Source organism: Vipera berus, assembly GCF_964194415.1.
Source record: "Vipera berus genome assembly, chromosome: 1".
Taxonomy (NCBI): domain Eukaryota; kingdom Metazoa; phylum Chordata; class Lepidosauria; order Squamata; family Viperidae; genus Vipera; species Vipera berus.
The window spans coordinates 73,244,428-73,262,478 of record NC_138202.1 but is presented as its reverse complement, the minus strand read 5'-3'; the positions used below and the strand labels follow the sequence as shown (position 1 = coordinate 73,262,478).

Sequence of the window (18,051 nt, the reverse complement as noted above, 5' to 3'; positions counted from 1 at the left end):
GGTTCTCTTTTAATTAAAATAGAAAACAGCCCGTAAATCTTTCACAACCCACTTTTATCAAATGGATTGAATTAGCTGTTGCTTATGTAAGATGTTCTGAAATAACTAATAGCTGGTATGTCACCCTGGGACTGCTCTGGTTGTAAAAAGTCATTTACTGCAGTCCCACAAAGATTACTGATGAGATAGAGGAAAGTGATCAGGCAAAACATGATCAAAATCGAGGAGGAGGAGGAGGAAGGAGAAATTTAGCCATGTTTCATGGTTTAAAACTTTTAATTGTAAAGTAAATGAGTACAACATTATGAAAATGTAAGACATTTAAACAAAAGGTTCGTGTGTGTGTATATAAGTGTGTGTGTGTGTGTGTGTGTGTGTGTGTGTGTGAGAGAGAGAGAGAGAGAGAGAGAGAGAGATGTGACGGGGAGAGAGAATGTAATTTTTACATATAATCCACTGAAGATGCAGGTTTTTTAATTTGAAAGAATTCCAAAGGATCCTCAAGTAAAACAGAACTTCCCGTCAAGGCTGTTGGTTTCCTTAATGTAGGGATCTGTGCTCTGAAAGCCTCACTCTGCTCCAGGAGACTGTAAGGGCCAGCTCCTTCTTCATTCCCAGTTCTGCTAAGAGTACTATTCTGAGTCATTCCTTGAAGAGAAGGGAGATCTAGTGCTAAATTCTGATGGACTCCAGGTAAGCTGGATGGCAGGGGATAAAGGGGTCTTAAGGAACCTAGAGAGGGCAGCCTGGGGAGATTGTGGGAAGTGAGGTGTGTGTGTTATGTGTTACTTTAAGAGAAGTGTAGATTTTTTAAAAAAAGAAATGTTCATTTTGCCTAGCATGTATGTTTTCCATGGGTTGTTTTTTTTTTTAATTGGTAGGGGGTGCACTCTGAACTTTGCACATTTCCCTACCGTGAAACAACTTTTATTATATGCTTTATAAGGACAAATAGACAATACTTTTAGTGCTGTGATCCTTTCCTGCCATCTTAATTCCTGTTCCACTGTTGCATTCAGTTTCTCAACAAATTCCTTTGCGTTTAGTCTCATCGCTTTGCAAAACAGAAAACAGAAAGAGAGGCCAATTGTTCTCGATTCAATGATTTGGAGCCCACATGTTACATCTGCCTTGTATTCCACTTCTTTGACAAGTTCTTTCCTTAGGCCTCATCAGTCTGGTTCTGGGAAATGGCCTTTTTATGGTTGGCTGCACAAAATGGACAACTGTTTCGGAAAGCCACCATAGCCAACATTTACTGGAAGTGCTCACAACGATTGCTACATTCTGACAAGTATATTTTAAATTAAAAAGCTCATATTGAGGGGAAGCCAGACTAACAGAATTTGTGTAAAGAATAGGATAGATTACTTGGTTATTTCTGGATTTGGAGCTTAAAATAGATCCTAAACTTATTCTTTCAGTGGTAGGAACATCAAGCTGAGGTTGGTAGTCTTTGCAAATCTTCACATTGCACGTAAGAAAATTTTGGTTTTTTTTTTCTTAATTAATATCTGTCTGCCTTGAATGGTTATTATATTTTCCTTAAGATGTCAGATAGGTGCCCTCACGCTATTATCTGCATGGAAAAATAGCCATTTGCTGGTAAATATTTTTAATCCAGAACTTTTTCTTTTGAATGTAACGTTTGTTTCACTAGCAATTTAAATAAACCATCTCGGGTGTAGGACATACTCAAGTGCCATGCTCAGTGTTGTCAACATATAAATAATACAGTACACAAGTTTATTCTTGACTGAAGTAATAATGCCAGCAATTGCTCCTGGTTTTGAAACTCGGGTCTAAAGAATATGATTGAGTGTAAAGCAGAAATTAAATCATAGAATCACAGTCACGTGATGCAGCCATCCTACAGTATTTCATGATTTTTGTGCATAAGTAAACAAGTACAAGTTCATTTAGTCACCATTCAAAGTTACAGCGGCACTGAAAAAAGTGACTTATGACCATTTTTCACACTTAATGATTGTTGCAGCATCCCCATGGACACATGATCAAAATTCAGACACTTGGCAACTGACTCATACTTATGACGGTTGCAATGTCCTGGAATCATGTGATCACCTTTTGCTAACTTCTGACAAGCAAAGTTAATGGGGAAACTAGAGTCACTTAACAACTGTGATACTAACTTAACAACTTCAATGATTCACTTAAAAACTATAACAAGGTCATAAAATGAGTCAAAACTCACTTAACTGTTGCACTTAGCCACAGAAATTTTGGGGTCAATTGTGGTTGTAAGTCAAGGACTACCTGTAGTACTGCAGACAGAACTATTTATAATATTGATCTATGTTTAATAGTTCTTCCCTTATGTTCTATCCCTAACAATTTCTGTTCTGTTCTTTTCCATAGGATAGCAGGTGTGGCTTTGATGAAGGAAGGGAAAAAGAGTTTAAAATTATGCCACAGAAGCAAGAAAAATACTAATTGATATTTTCCCCCTGTTGTTTCCTTCCTGTGACTGTTTTTTTCAAGTTCCGTCTTTCAAATCTCATGTTGGAATGAATGACTAAAATCATATGAGATTTTTATGTTTGAGCAAAGTACTGATCTTCGGTCGCTGAGTTCAGTGCTGAATAGCTTAGCTGCTAATCCAGACTGGTAAAAAGTTGTCTTGTGTTTCTCATGCATTTTCATCTGCTCATGGGGGATCTTATTGGCTAGGTTTCTAGGATCTGCTGGTTCAGCTCTTCCAGCACGTCATTCAGTCAGGACAGCGGTGACCTGGTTAATCTCTCGTTCTTCACTTTTGACTTATCCTTGTAAATGATTTATCAATTGGCGTGGATCCCTGTTTGCTTAAGGAGGCGTGTAATGACCTCAGGCATGCACTGTATACTGAAATCCAAACTACATCTTTGATAATGACCGTTGGCGCAACCAGCAAGAAGCCATCTTGCTAGCTGCACCAACAGCTAGAAGTGAAAGCAGACAAATAGCTTAGGTAAAAGGCTAGAAGTGAAAGCAGACAAATATCTTTTAAGACATAAACTTCAAGAAACCACTAGTGGTCATACTATAAACAAGTTACAAACTTGTTGCATTATAAACAGATTGCAAGCACGGATTTTTGTGACAGGATTAGCTTTAATTTCATTGTTCATGATTGTAACTTCTGACTTAATTTTTGGGCTGTTTTGGTCTCTTCTCTCTTTTTTCGTAATGTAATTACCTAATTAAAAATTCTGAAAAATTCAAATGCCTGCACACTCTTTTGTGTCATTTTGGTTGATTTAATAGTGCTGTAAAAAGCAGTATCTCGCTAGTCTTTGCTGGACTTAGAACCTAAGTAGAGTGAAGTCTGAATAATACTTTGAAGGGAAATTTCAGAATATTTCAGAAATGTAGACCAATAGTAATAATACAAAACTACTTCCATATGGTTAAGCAAGAAAATCATGGTGTGTGGTGGGCTTCATGTTAGTTATTTTCAGTGAAGATAAAATGCAGAACTAGGTGTTGATATGTCAAACACATAATTAAGATTAACTCGCTTAACAGGAGAAGGTTAACAGGAGAACGGGACCACACAACTTCCTCTAGCAAAGAGGTAAGCAACCTTGGCTCTTTTATGACTCGTGGACTTCTCAGGAACTCTGGGAGTTGAAGTCCACGAGTCATAAAAGAGCCAAGGTTGCCTACCCCTGCTCTAGCAATGTGATACAGGCAATCCTCCGTTTACAGCAGTTCATTTAGTGACCATTCAAAGTTACAACAGCACTGAAAAAAGTGACTCATGACCGTTTTTCACACTTACGACCATTGCTGCATCCCCATGATCATGTGATCAAAATTCAGACACTTGGGCAACCGACTCATATTTATCTCATGTGATCGCTTTTTGCAACTTTCTGACAAGTAAAGTCAATGGGGAAGTCAGGTTCACTTAATAACCGTGTTGCTAACTTAACAACTGCAGGGATTCACTTAACAACTCTGGCAACAAAGATTGTAAAATTGGGCAAAACTCACTTAACAACTGTCTCACTTAGCAACAGAAATTTTGGGTTCAATTGTGGTCGTAAATTGAAGACTACCTGTAGTAAGATTGTAGAGGGGATGCTTTCCATGGCAATTAATCCTATGAAGTATGTTCAGTCTCTCTCTGTCTCTCTCTCTCAAAGTTTTGCCACCTTAAATAAGAGAAGCAAAATATTTCTAATAACGCATTTAGCTTGTAGATGTTATTGTTGTTTTAATGTTTGTAAATTGTTTTATAATTTTAGAATTGTAAGCCGCCCAGAGTCACTTGGTTGAGTTGGATAGCTATAGAAATTTAATGGGGAGAAAAAATACCTTCTAGCATTGCCTAGTCATCACTGAGGCACCATAAAGCTTGTTCTCATCAGCATCATTTTGGCGTAATGATGGATGGATTATGCTACATGTCCTAGTGGGGGTGATGTCCAAATGTGGGAAATAATAGCTGTTATATAATTGACGTGGTGCTGGGATTTCTTGTCTCTATATGAACTGAATTCTTACTTAGAAGCTAATGCCAACTCTAAACAAATAGTGTTAAATGCTCTTTGTTCTATTATGCCTATTTATTTAGCACTAATTCTGAGAAATGGATGGCACATACTTCCTTTCCACTGGCCAGGATAAGGCAGTAATTTATAATGCCATTTTAAATATGAAAAAAAGATAAGGAAAATGTAATTATGGTAGTAATGAAAGTGAATCTATATTGGAAAACAGCTTGCTGAAAATAAGTTCTGGGGAAGAGCACGAAATAGAGTAACTTCTGGAGGTGGTATGGCAAACTGAAGATGGCTCTGCGAAAGTGGAGCTGACAAACCGCAACAAAGATCAAAAGAGCCAGTGAGTAGACCACTAGCAAAATGACCCTAGTGAAATATAAATGAGGAAAATGTAGTTACCAATTCAACAGAACACTACAGAAAGACAAATCTGATAATTAGTTGGATTAATTTAAAGTTTCTTTGGCAATATCCAATATTTTGTTCACTTGCTTCTAGTAACTCTAAAGATGTAGACGTTTTTCCATGCTCTGAAAATATGTGAACTTACACAGACAATCTACTGAACCTTATAAAGCATTTAAAAGCCATTGTTTTCTTTAATATAATTAATCATTATTGTATCTAACCATTACTTCCATATGTATAATAATAGGCAAAGTCAGACCAGGTGCGGTCAACATGGGATAAAGAATTTATCTACCAACTAATGTTTTTGTCTCATATATAATTGGGATGTTATGATTCTTCCTGGGTGCAATTGAACAGTCAAATAATATGTCAAGATCCCAGTGATAACCTAATTGTCCTCATTTCATAAATGTTAGATCCACCTTGTAATTGAGGCTCAGTCTTTTAAAGTCTTAATTACTATTAAGATCTGAAGAAAGGACTATAATTGAAACAGTAGATTAGCTTAGAACCTAAATACAAGGTTCTTAAAAATTCAGGAATCTTACTGAGCATCAGCAATGTGTCAAAATATTAATGGAGAATATTTAAATTATGTATTTGTGTGTATTTGCATTAGAGAGTTATATATGAATGTTAGTGATATCAGAAAGTGGAATCGAAACAAGTGCTATAAAAACATGATGAAAAGGAAATTATGAGTACTACAAGAATGTAAAAAAAATACAAGCCTGCAAGAATAGATAGTATAACTGAAGAGATGTTAAATTATGGAAAGAATTTATTTCTCAATGACTATGTGACTTGCTTAATGTGTGTGTGAAAAATGCATCTACGCCTGATGAGTGATACTATTATCCTGTGCAAAAGAAGTATCAGGAGCACATCACAAACCACTGGAGGGGGTTTTATTAAGCGTGCCTGGCAGATGCTTGGCAGAATTATGATCAAAAAGTATGAAAAGTGGTGATGAACAAAATGTAAGAAGTGCTGTATGGGTTTATGTAAAACAGGTGGTGGCAGACCAGACTTTTCAGCATGTCACTGAGGAATGTATGAATGTGAGAAAGACGTCCTTTTGCTGGTGTAGAGAAAGCATGTAATAAAGATAATAGGCTAGAATAACAGAGCGCTTTGCTCAAATATGGAGTGAAATAGCATTGCTGAATGTGATGAGAGTAATATATAATAGAAATAGGCATATTTAGAGAGTCAGTTTGGTGCAATGATTAAGGCACCAGGCTAGAAACTGGGAGAGGTGATTCCTGCCTTAGGCACAAAACCAGCTGGGTGACTGTAGGCTATTCTCTCTCAGCTCTATGAAGTAGGCCATGGCAAACCACCTCTGAAAGATGTTCCCAGAAAAACTGCAGACACTTTGTCCATGCAGTCATTGACTCAAAGGCACACGTAGACACACACACAAAAGAAAAGTTTAGCAAACAGATTGACATTTAGGAGAAAGTAAGAGAAGGGCATCTAATAGCTTATGGATGAATGTATAAGAAAATGCTTGTAATGATATTATTAAGGATGTAAATGTTTGTGTACTTTTGTATGCAGAGAATGTCACGTTATTGATTAAGAATGTGAATAATTTTCAGTAAATATTAGTTGTATGATGCAAGAGGAAGTCTGGATCTGAAAATTAATGAGTCAAAGGCCAAAGTAATTGTTTTTGACAAGGAAGATAAAGTGAATCATAGCAAATTGTATTGTGCATAGCAAATTGTATTGTGCATTGTGCATTGTGCATGTGTGTGTGTGTATGAAAAATTAGAGCAGGCAGATAACTATGTGTAATCTAGTAGAATGTTTTCCTGGAGAAATGGATGGAAATTTTTTTAAATGTGCAAATGCTACCAGCAAGGTAAGGAGTAATAAGTGGTGAATAATAAGGCATAAATATTTATCAGAAGTGAAAATGGCTATGTACAAGACTACGTTTTTGCTTACTGTCTTATATGAAGTAGAAATAGGTCAGTAGTGAATGGGTATTGAACGTGAATTGAACAAAAATATGAGCATCCAGTACAAAAAAACTATTGAAGTGGTTAAGTCATATAGAGAGAATGAATGACAAACAAAGGCGAATATACGTGTCCCAGGATAATGTTACAAGATCCAATCTGGGACTACAGGTTTCGTCTTCCAAGCTTGTGCTGGAGCCCATCAGAAGACAAAACCTCTGGTCCTGGTGACCAACCCAGCAAAGATGATTAAAAAGGTAAAGGTCAAGGTTCCCCCGCACGTGCGCGCTAGTCGTTTCCAACTCTAGGGGCCGGTGCTCATCTCCGTTTCAAAGCCGAAGAGCCAGCGCTTGTCCGAGGATGTCTCCGTGGTCATGTGGCCAGCATGACTAGACGCCAAAGGCGCACGGAACGCTGTTACCTTCCCACCGTAGTGGTCCCTATTTTTCTACTTGCATTTTTACATGCTTTCGAACTGCTAGGTTGGCAGAAGCTGGGACAAGTAACAGGCGCTCACTCTGTTACGCGGCACTCGGGATTCGACCCACCAAACTGCCAACCTTCTGATCGACAAGCTCAGCGTCCTAGCCCACTGAGCCACCGCGTCCCTTGACGCATGATTAAGAGGAAGTTAAAGACAAAAACATGTGTCTGTGTGTGTGTGTATTGGACCATAAGAAAGGCTGACCGCCAAAGAATTGAAGCCTTTGAACTATGGTGCTGGAGAAGACTCCTGCGAGTCCCTTGGACTGCAAGGCGATCAAACCAGTCAGTCCTAGAGGAGATCAACCCTGACTGCTCTTTAGAAGGCCAGATCGTGAAGTTGAAACTCAAATACTTTGGCCACCTAAAGAGAAAGAAGGACTCACTGGAGAAGAGCCTAATGCTGGGAAAGGTTGAGGGCAATAGAAGAAGGGGACGACAGAGAATGAGGTGGCTGGATGGAGCCACTGAAGCAGTAGGCGTGAGCTTAAATGGACTCCAGAAGATAGTGGAGGACAGGAAGGCCTGGAGGAACTCTGTGTGTGTGTGTGTGTGTGTGTGTGTGTGTGTGTGTGTGTGTACACACACATACACGCAATGTACAAAGTGGTGTAATGGACACAATAAAAGCAAGAAGGTTTAAAAGGATAGAAAGGAACAGAGATATATAATAGATGGTCTTAATATAAAATAAATTTAGATATATTTCCTTTTTCTTCATCTTACATTTTCACTTTCTTTGCTTTACATTTAACATAAGATTATTATTTCCATAACATTGATTACTTCAGAAGAGAGTAGCAGATGGGCATATACACTATGTAGGCATGTATGAGTTTATATGCGTGTATGTGGTATGTGAATTGCCATAAACAAATACTTGCTATATCGAGTGAAAGATTCAAAATGATTTTACTTCATTTTCAGACACAGTTTTAAACAGTTCCACCATTGTATTATGTTCTTTTTTGCAGTTTCTGAGTACTTTAAAACCTTTACTTCAAAGGTAGTTTCTACAGTACTGGGCAGGGACAGGGGCCTCCGGTACAAATTTAATAAGAGGCCCCTGGTTACTTTTTTAGTTAAATTTTTTGTTGGGTTAGGGAGGGGGGAGGGATTTCATGGTTGGATGGAAATGGGGGGGAGTCCACCAACTGTTCAGGCCAGGTCCGGGATTGATCACGTAGGGGGGGAGCTGGGGTTGGTTGCCTCCGGGGCTCTGGAGAGGGTCGTGGGATTACCTATTCCCATGACGTTAGGGAATGGCAGCAGGTGTACGAACAGAGGGCTGCATCGACATCTGGGAGTGCGTCTCCGCTATCTCCAAGCGGTGAGGCGCTCCGACCCTCTGATTTCGCCCCGAGACTCCGGGAGCGAAGATGAGCAGCCACCTGAGCTCCAGCTGGTGTACTTGAATGCCAGGTCCGTTGTCAATAAGGCTCCTCTCATCCGGGATCTGGTTGGGGGTGAGCATGCGGACCTGGCTTGCATTACAGAGACCTGGTTGGGCCCAGAGGGTGGTATCCCTCTGGCTGATCTTTGCCCACCAGGTTTCCAGGTGCTTCACCGGCCTCGGGCTCAGGGTAGGGGCGGGGGAGTGGCGGCAGTTATGAGGGAGACCCTGTGTCTGCAGGAGGCCACCGTTGTCCAAATAGCCGGGTGTGAGTCCCTCCTCCTGAGATGTGGCCCTAGGGCGCAGTTGGGCTTGCTGCTGGTGTACCTTTCGCCTAGTCGCGCAGCAGCAGCCCAGCCTGAACTTCTCGATATCCTCTCGGGGCTGGTTATTGAGTTCCCCAAACCTATGGTTTTGGGTGACTTCAATCTACCATCCCTGGGAGGATCATCTGAGTTAGCTCGGGAGTTCATGGCTTCCATGACGGCCATGGACCTGACGTAAGTAATTCAGGGACCGACTCATGTGGGGGGCCACACGCTCAATTTGGTTTTTCTATCTGGACGGTGGTTAGATGATCTTGGTGGGGGTTCTCCAATTGTTTTGCCCGTCATGGACCGATCATCATCTCCTGCGGCTGGTCTTCCGTTTTGCCATTCCCCGTCGTGGGCCTGTTGAACCAATGAGATGGTTCCGCCCCAGGCGCTTAATGGACCCTGAGAGGTTCCAGGCAGCGCTGGGGTCATCACCTGCCTCCTTTGCTCACAGCTCGGCAGATGCCTTAGTGGAAGCCTGGGAAAAGGCAGCCACGGAGGCACTTGACCGAGTTGTACCCTTGCGGCCCCTGACCCGGTGCAGATCCCAGTAGGCTCCATGGTTTTCCGTGGAGCTCCGGGAGATGAAGCGTCGGAGACGGGGCCTAGAGAGCTGTTGGAGATCCAGCCGGTCTGAATCCGACCGATCGCGACTAAGATCCTTTACTAGGTCTTATCTCGCGGCGATGAGGATGGCGAGGTCTAATTACTTCGCTACCCTCATCGCGTCTGCAGATAACCGCCCGGCCGCCCTGTTTAGGGTGACCCGCTCCCTCCTTAATCAGGAGGTGAGGGAGGAACCCCTGCAGGGTCGTGCCGAGGAGTTTAGTCAACATCTGTCGGACAAAATCGCTCGGATTCGGACCGGTTAGGACTCCGACTGGGCAGAGTCTGACGATCAGGACATGGGTGGTCTTGTCGATGTTATCTGGGAGGAGTTCGATCCTGTGACTCCAGAGGAAGTGGACAGGATTATGGGGAAGCTGAGCTCCACCACGTGTTTATTGGACCCGTGCCCTTCCTGGCTGGTTTATGCGGCTCGGGAGGGGACACGAGGCTGGCTCCAGGCGGTGATATCTGCATCTTTGAGTGAGGGTAGTTTCCCCGCCGTCTTGAAGGAGGCAGTGGTGAGACCTCTCCTCAAGAAGCCTGCCTTGGACCCAGCTGTATTAAACAACTTTTGTCCGGTCTCCAACCTTCGCTTTCTTGTGAAGGTTGTTGAGAGCGTGGTGGTGCATCAGCTCCCTTTGGTCCTGGAGGAAGCTGACTATCTAGACCCGTACCAATCGGGTTTCAGGCCCGGGTACAGCACGGAGACGGCATTGGTCGCTCTGGTGAATAATCTCTGGAGGGCCCGGGACAGGGGATGTTCCTCTGTCCTAGTCCTATTAGACCTCTCAGCGGCTTTTGATACCATCGACCATGGTATCCTGCTGCGGCGTCTCAGGGGATTGGGAGTGGGAGGCACGGTCCTTCAGTGGTCCTTCAGTAATGACAAAACCTTGTTCGTCTGAGTCTTCTTTGCATTAACTTAAAAAAAATCCTATTTTAAAATTAGTGTTTGCAGAGGAAGTTTTTCTGAACTGTTGAGGCTAGAAAAGAGCATTGATAAAGAGACTCAGATTTTTCCCCCCTATATGGGCAGAAATATGTAGGTATCTTTATTAATCCAAGGGTATCAAGCCTTTCCTGCCACTATTCAAGGCCATTATTATCTGTCCTGAAATTTTTACATGCGTGTTTACGTATGTGAATAGGGTAGAGGTCAGCAATTAATTTTCCCAAGGGGCCACATGAGAAACTGGGATGGTTGTGGAGGGCTGCCACTACCACCACCCCCCCCCCCCGCTGTGGGCCAGACAGGGACAGTCAAAGTGCTGGATGTGGCTCGCAGGCCATAAAATGCCCAAGTCTATTCTAGAATCAGGCTCAAAACTGATTAGCAATGATTATGATGGTGTAGAGCCTTTTGTTATTAAATAAGCTCCTCCCACTCTTCCCTCTGAAAGTCTGCATTTATACATATGACAACATGTCTTGATTGTACATAAGTGATGCAACTCTGTTGACAAAGTCCAACTGGCTCCTCAAATATTGCAAATCTTTTTTCCTTACTCATCACATGCAAGGCTCTAATGAAATATTCCAACACTCCCGATACCACATTTCTCTCTTTAACTTTTTCTTCACTGAAGCCGTTCATTCCCACTTTTTACTTGGTTTAATCTGGGCAGGAATGCTATCTAGATCTGATCCATTTTGCCCTTTTCTTAGCATCTCTCTTTAGTTTGTGTATTCTTAATTTTATTATTATTATTATATTTATATATAGGCTACCGTATTGCTTCCTCTACAATGTTTCGAGAGGAAAAACACAGATGTTACTTCAAATGATACAGGGCTTTACTAAAGACTTCAACAATGAACCTGAATGTGAGTAGAACTTTTCACAAATCAAGAAGAAAAGTTGCACTGAGCAAGACATAGTGAAAATTATTGAAAAATGTGGGATACACATGTATGATAAAGCCAGACAGATTTAGGTTCAAGATATGGCTCATAGTATATGATTAAGGTGTGGCAAGAATTGTGTTGCAACTAGTCAGCCTTGGCAGAAAGAGACCAAGAGTTTCTCTTCAAGACATCCTCTGGAGTTTTAAAATTTAAAGAATCAAAGGCATACACTGCTTCTGCACCGTTTAGGTTAAAAAAAAAACCAAAACCCAAAACCTGCAGACTTTTGTGACTAAGAAGACTTCCATGCAAAGTTTCATTTTGTTTTGGTATGTTTGGGGCACAGTTAGAAGGGGCTGAGGTTCTTCTCCTTTATTAAGTCTCTCTCATATGGCATGTGCTAGTATTGTAGTGATATGCACATTTGAGTGTGTGTGTGTGTGTGTGTCTCTCTCTCTTTGTCTCTTGTTCTGGAATTGCAGTATGCTGGGGGATTTCCGGGATATCTTGGTTATAAAAGAAAATAAATGTTTGAACTGAAAATGACAAGACAAACTCACAAGAAGGCTGAAGTAGCCCTTTAGAGTTCCAGAGCTCTGACAAAAGTTGCAAGCACAAACTTTCTGTATAAACTTTGCTAAAGCATTTCATACGCTTAAGTCAGGGGGAAAGCATTCAAATTACTAATGTACTTCTTCTCTTCTTGAGTTTTGGAGTTATATAAACAAGAAAAAAAGAAAAGCAATTGCATCTGTTGGAATATTCATGCTTGCCTTTTTTGCAAATGGGGTGAGGCAGAAAGGATGGTAGGCTGTTATGGGCAGAACAAAAGTTAAGAAGATAAGCTTCCCAGTAATATGGTTAGAGTTTTTTTTTATCTTACATATATAAAACAGCATTGAACAGCGTATGTGAACACACAGTGGATACTATGCGGTAGTTCTGGCAGTAGGAAAGGAGAGGAAAGAAGTGCTAACTGTAAAAAATAGGTTATTTTTGCCACAGCCCTGGATAGTTGATACCATTCTGCAGTACTAGATGCAAAGGGAAGGCGTGCTAATCTTTTCTACGCAGTTCTTGCCTCTCTTCTCAGTTATGTCTGGCCCCACTGGAAAGCAGGTGACAATAGCTCCTTTCCCCATTTTCTTTATGGCTAACAACACTCAGTAAAACTGACAGCAGTGCCACTCACACATACACACATACATAGGTATAGAAAGACAGACACAAACACATAATGCATACACATCTTGTGTGAATCTCGTTTCAGGTTCAAGCTCTCTTGGGGAAACTGGTTTAACACCTTTTCCAATTTGGAATTTCTCATTAAGCTCTTCAAAACAGAGGCCACCACCAGCAACTAATTGTTAGAAATTGGGAGGGAGAGCCATTGAAAACTTTATGGGCAGACCTCCTCACCAAATGGAACCCCACTAAACAATTATTTCGCCAGTCATTAAACCAATGAAGCCAAATCTCTAAATACGGTGACATTTAAAAGTTTGTGAACCCTATGTGATTATTATTTCTGCGTAAATGTGATCTAAAATGTGATCAGTTCTTCACACAAGTCCTAAAATCAAATAAAGAGAATCCAATTAAAGAAGTGGGTCAAAACATTGTACAGTTACTCCTCGACTTACAACCACATTTGAGCCCCAAATTTCTGTTGTTTAGTGAGACATTTGTTGAGTTTTGTCCCATTTTACCAATTTTTCTTGCCTCGGTTGTTAAGTGAATCACAGCAGTTGATAAGTTAGTAACCCAGTTGTTAAGCGAATCTGGCTTCCTCATTGTCTTTTCTTGTCACGAGGTCACAAAAGGGGATCACCTGACACTAGGACACTGCAACCGTCATAAATATGAACCAGTTGCCAAGCATCTGACTTTTGATCTTGTGACCATGGGGGTGCTGAAAAGGTTGTAACTATGAAAAATGGTCATAAGTCACTTTTTTCAGCACCATTGTAACTGTGAACCAAATGAACTGTTGTAAGTTGAGGACTACCTATAGTTGTTTATTTATTGAGGGAAATGAATGAAAGTTACATATTTATCTATGGCGAAAGTGTGTGAATCTCTAGGATTATCAGTTCATTAGAAGGGGAAATTAGAGTCAGGTCAAGGAGGAATCTATTACTCTCCAGAAGTAATAATGCTGGCCATCTACAGCATAGGTGTCCAACCTTTCGGCTTACCTGGGCCACACTGAGTGAAGAAGAGTTCTCTTGGGCCGCATATAAAATATATAATATATAATAATGTGTATAAATCACATAATGTTAAAAGTTTATAATCTTGTGGGGCTGCATTACTACAGTAGCTGTCCAGGGCTGTATGCAACCTATTGGTCATGGGTTGGACATGCCTGGTCTACAGTTTGCAAAAGACCATGTGGATAAGCCTATTGGAAGAATGTTCTGTGGATGGATGAGACCAAATTGAACTTTCCGGCTTGAATAAAAAGCCAAAGACGAAAATGAAAGACAAACACTGCATTCTAGCATGAAATCCTTATTCCATCTATGAAACACGATGATGGCAGTATCATGATTTGGGCTTGTTTTTCTGCCTTGACCAGGATGGCTTGCCATCACTGCTGGAACTATAAATGCCATAATCTGCCATTTATGGAGCTATGAATTGTGTCTGTGAACTGAAGCTAAAGAGAAAGTGGGTGTGCAGCAAGTGAACAAAGAATACTTAAAGTAGAGAAAGTTATTGTTCTGGAATGGCCAAACCAAACTTCCGACCTTCGTTCTAGAGAAATGTGGAAGGGCATGAAGTGGGCAGCTCATACAAACCCATAACATCCCTGATTTGTAGCTGTTCTATAAGAAAGAATGAGCTCAAATTCCTCCAAGGCGATGTGCAGGACTGATAATCAATTACTGGAAATGTTTAGTTGCAGTTATTGTTGCTCAGAGGCTGGGAATGGAGTGCAACCAATTATTAAAAGCAAATGTTCAGATACTTTTGCTATATAAATATGCAGCTTTGGATCATGTTCCTCAATAAATAAATAAAAGAAGAAGGATGTTTTTTTATTCATTTGTTTACTTGGTTCTCTTTATCTGTGTGAAGAACAAATCATAAGCTAAGTCTTATTCATGCAGAAAGATTGAAAATTCAAAAGGATTCGCAAACCTTTAAACACCATGGTATTAAAAGTCGTCTTTTGGGAAAAAGGAAACTGGAAAAATAAAGGGAAGAACAGTCACAGGCTCAAAATTTCAGATAAATACAGTTAGTCCCTGCAAAACAAGCTACAGGTTTAGGGTCCTTCTGCAGAGAAGATGGTTGAAAAGAGGTCCTCTCAACCACCTGCCTAGATGTTAAAAAAGCAGGCTCCTCCTTGCTCTTCCTCATGCTTTCTGAGAACATTTTTTTCTTTTAAGAATACAGAGGTAAAGATGAGGAATTTCTGGCAAGCGTTGGGATTTCAGGACAGGCTTACAATTTATTGCAGATAAAATGATTGGCAAAAATCTGGTCCACCTCTGGGAATAAGGATAGATAACTCCCTTCCTTCCTTCCTTCCTTCCTTCCTTCCTTCCTTCCTCCCTCCCTCCACAATTTCATAGAATGAAAGGGATAATTGAAAAACAGCTGTATGCCTGGTGAAGAAAAATCCTTCATCTCTAATGCCCTGGGTCTAATCAGCAATTCATAAACCTTGTAACAATTAAACATCTGTTCTTAAAAACCCTTGGTGGAATCATAAAGGCTCAGTCTAGTAGTTTATTGCCAGCTGTGATATTGTATAAATAAGATTACATGGGAGAGGCTGGGGGGGGAATGACTACAGCTGAATTCCATCTATTCAGTCCATTCAGCGTAGGGTCAGTTTATCTGATGCTTTGGGGGGGGCTATTGCACTGTTTGATGGGGATTGTCACAGAAGCAAAACTTTCATAATGGACAAAAATGGCCAATCGGATCAAGATTAAAAAATAACAGCAGTTGTACAGTGCCTTCTTAGTGAACTCTCTGTGAGTTATTTCAAAGGATGGGGGTTTTTTTTTTGGTATTTATCTCCACTTGTGGAAAGTTGGGGATGGGTGGGAATCTGCCATTCTTTCAGTTTTATAAGAGTTTGTCCTGAACATAAAAAGTATGTTCCTTAGGTTAACTGCTGGACTTTTCCTCTGCCTACATTACTGACTCAATGTCCATTTATGACCTGAGGTCTTATGTACAATTATCCTTCTCCCACCCCACAATGAGTTGTTAAGCACTTTATTTACAAATAGGAAACTAAGATATTTGTAGAGGTTTTGGGGATTTAAATAAATTGGTAGTTTGGGGGTAAGATGATTCAAGTAGGGTTAATTACTAACTGCATTCTCTTCACTTAACTTTGCTGGGACAGTAAGATTGACTGGTTTAATATGAACAAACAAAAAGCATTTCATCAACAAGATATCAGTTCATTCACCTTCCTTTGCTATTACAACATAGAATTTATTAGTTTATCCCCTACAAATATTTACTTTTACCCACATGCTAGAAAAAAAGGTTGTGCCCGGAACCAGCTTATTTTTAAAATAGTAAATTAAAAATGAGATGGATCCTTATGAAACATTAAAATGATAACAGTTCATCAATGTTTCTTCTCTCTTCCACAAATACTGTGCCTGCTGATACGTGCATTTGCTTATGATGACTTCTGGTTTAATTTTCAATTGAATATTTTGGGGAATGGCCAAAAGTCCTTGAAAGTAAAATGTTGCCTCCTATCTTTTGCCCCAGTAGATTTCTATAGAAATAAGAATCGTCTGTCAAATATTTTTTTTAAAAATGGTGGTTTCTTATTATGATCAACTGATGGTTGGACAGTAGCTGGCTCCTCACATTTGTATCTCACTCCTTCAATTAAAAGAAAGAAACATGACTATATTAGTATGTGTTTAGCTTAGGAAGTCTGTGAAGCCATCCAGTATAGCTGTAAACCATAGTTTCTCTCTCTTCAGACAGTTCACACACTACAGAAAGCCAAAAGAAACCACTTTAGGATCAGCATTCAAATATTTGAATGCAGAAGTTGAGTCATAGTTTAACTATAGTTAATTCAACAAACCTCAAATGACTGAATGTACACAACACAATAAGTCAAAAGGAGTCAAACCACGTGATGGTTAGTATGCTATACACATATAGCCAGTAAGTAGATGGTGAGTGGCAGATCTGGTTCTGCTTCTTTCTTTGGCTTTTCCATTTTTAAAAAAAAATCATGAAAAAGAATGATGATAAATAATACGTCACTTTTAAAATGACAAATATTATCCTGCCCTCTTAACCTACTGTTGTCATCATTGTTCACTATTTTAACTGGGGGGAAAAACCTGAACCACTGCATAGGTCTTCTTTTTTTATCCCAGTGTGTTGTCATTTTCTTCTCTGAAATGTTTACTGTATTTTAGATGCACAAGATGGAAAACGGCTGAGAACTTTCTAAGCAAAAGCAGGAGGAGAATATGGAAGTTGAAGTTCTCTGGATACATTCTAAAGACAGTGGTTTTTTCTTCTCTAAAAAGGTGAACTTTGCATCTTGGAACTGCCCTCAGCTTTGCCTGCCCGGGAGAAAGTTGTTTCTAGCATTGTTAAACATTGTAAGTCATAATGTAGCAAATGTGAAGTCTGTGCCATTATTTGTCTGCGCTCTACATTATTATGTTTTATATGTGGGGCTGTCCCTAAAGACATTCAGAAGCTGCTGCTTGTCTAAAACTTGGCATCTATATGAGTGTTCAAGCTTAGTTTCAGTCACTTCCTCTGATTTGCAAGTTGCAAAAAGTAATGCGGTTCTATGCAGTTATTTGTGTCTTGTGTTTTAATTGTGATGTTTGCATAATAATAACCTTCCATCAAGAACTCATGTTTTCATTCTTCGCATTCATTTTAGTTTTTCCAACAACCCTGAGGGGTTCAAATGAGAGATGTTGATTGAGCTGAAGTCACTCCGTGAATTTTGTACCTGAGCAGGTTGTGCAGTAGGCTTTCCAAAGAGTAGGAATTTTTTAAAATCAAATGAACTTAATTTTTTAAAAAATAACATATTTGATTGGAATTGAAAAGGTATTGATTGTTCTGTACCAGCCTGCTACCGGCCCTGCAGCAAAAGCAGGGACGACCCCTTTACAAACGGCAAGAGGCTGGAATAAAGCCTGCCAAATTTATTCACATAAAACAAAAGCAAGACAAGACACCAACCATAAAACACGAGCTAAGACGCAGGAACAATCCAAGCGGTTGCCTTCAGCAAACCAGCCCTCCCACACATTCCCCTTAAATACAGTTCAGGGCGTGGCCTCTCTGTGCCTCCTTCCGAGGTGCCCCATTGCCTCCCTGTTTACTCCTGACTGACTGCCTCCTGCGTCGGGCGTCCTTGAACAGGGCCAGCTGTGGGTCATCTTCATCCACGCTGTCAGGCTCACACAGTTGGGTCTGCATCGTGACCAGATGAGAGGGGCCTTGCTGGGGGCTCTCATCAAGCTGTCCAATCCCCTCAGCAA

At 40.5% G+C, this 18,051-nt stretch overlaps 1 long non-coding RNA gene across 3 annotated transcripts in view; it reads left to right on the top strand.

Annotated features, from left to right (window-relative positions):
* The window catches only part of LOC308677480, a 44,872-nt gene extending 27,522 nt beyond the window's left edge, over positions 1-17,350 (top strand). For 2 of the 3 annotated variants that reach the window (XR_014028497.1, XR_014028498.1), the window contains 2 exons: positions 11,415-11,515; positions 16,960-17,350. This is a non-coding gene — a long non-coding RNA (uncharacterized lncRNA). Of the gene's footprint in view, positions 1-11,414; positions 11,559-16,959 lie in introns of all 3 variants that reach the window. The other variant, XR_014028499.1, reaches the window with a different exon arrangement.
* Positions 17,351-18,051: the final 701 nt, after the last annotated feature.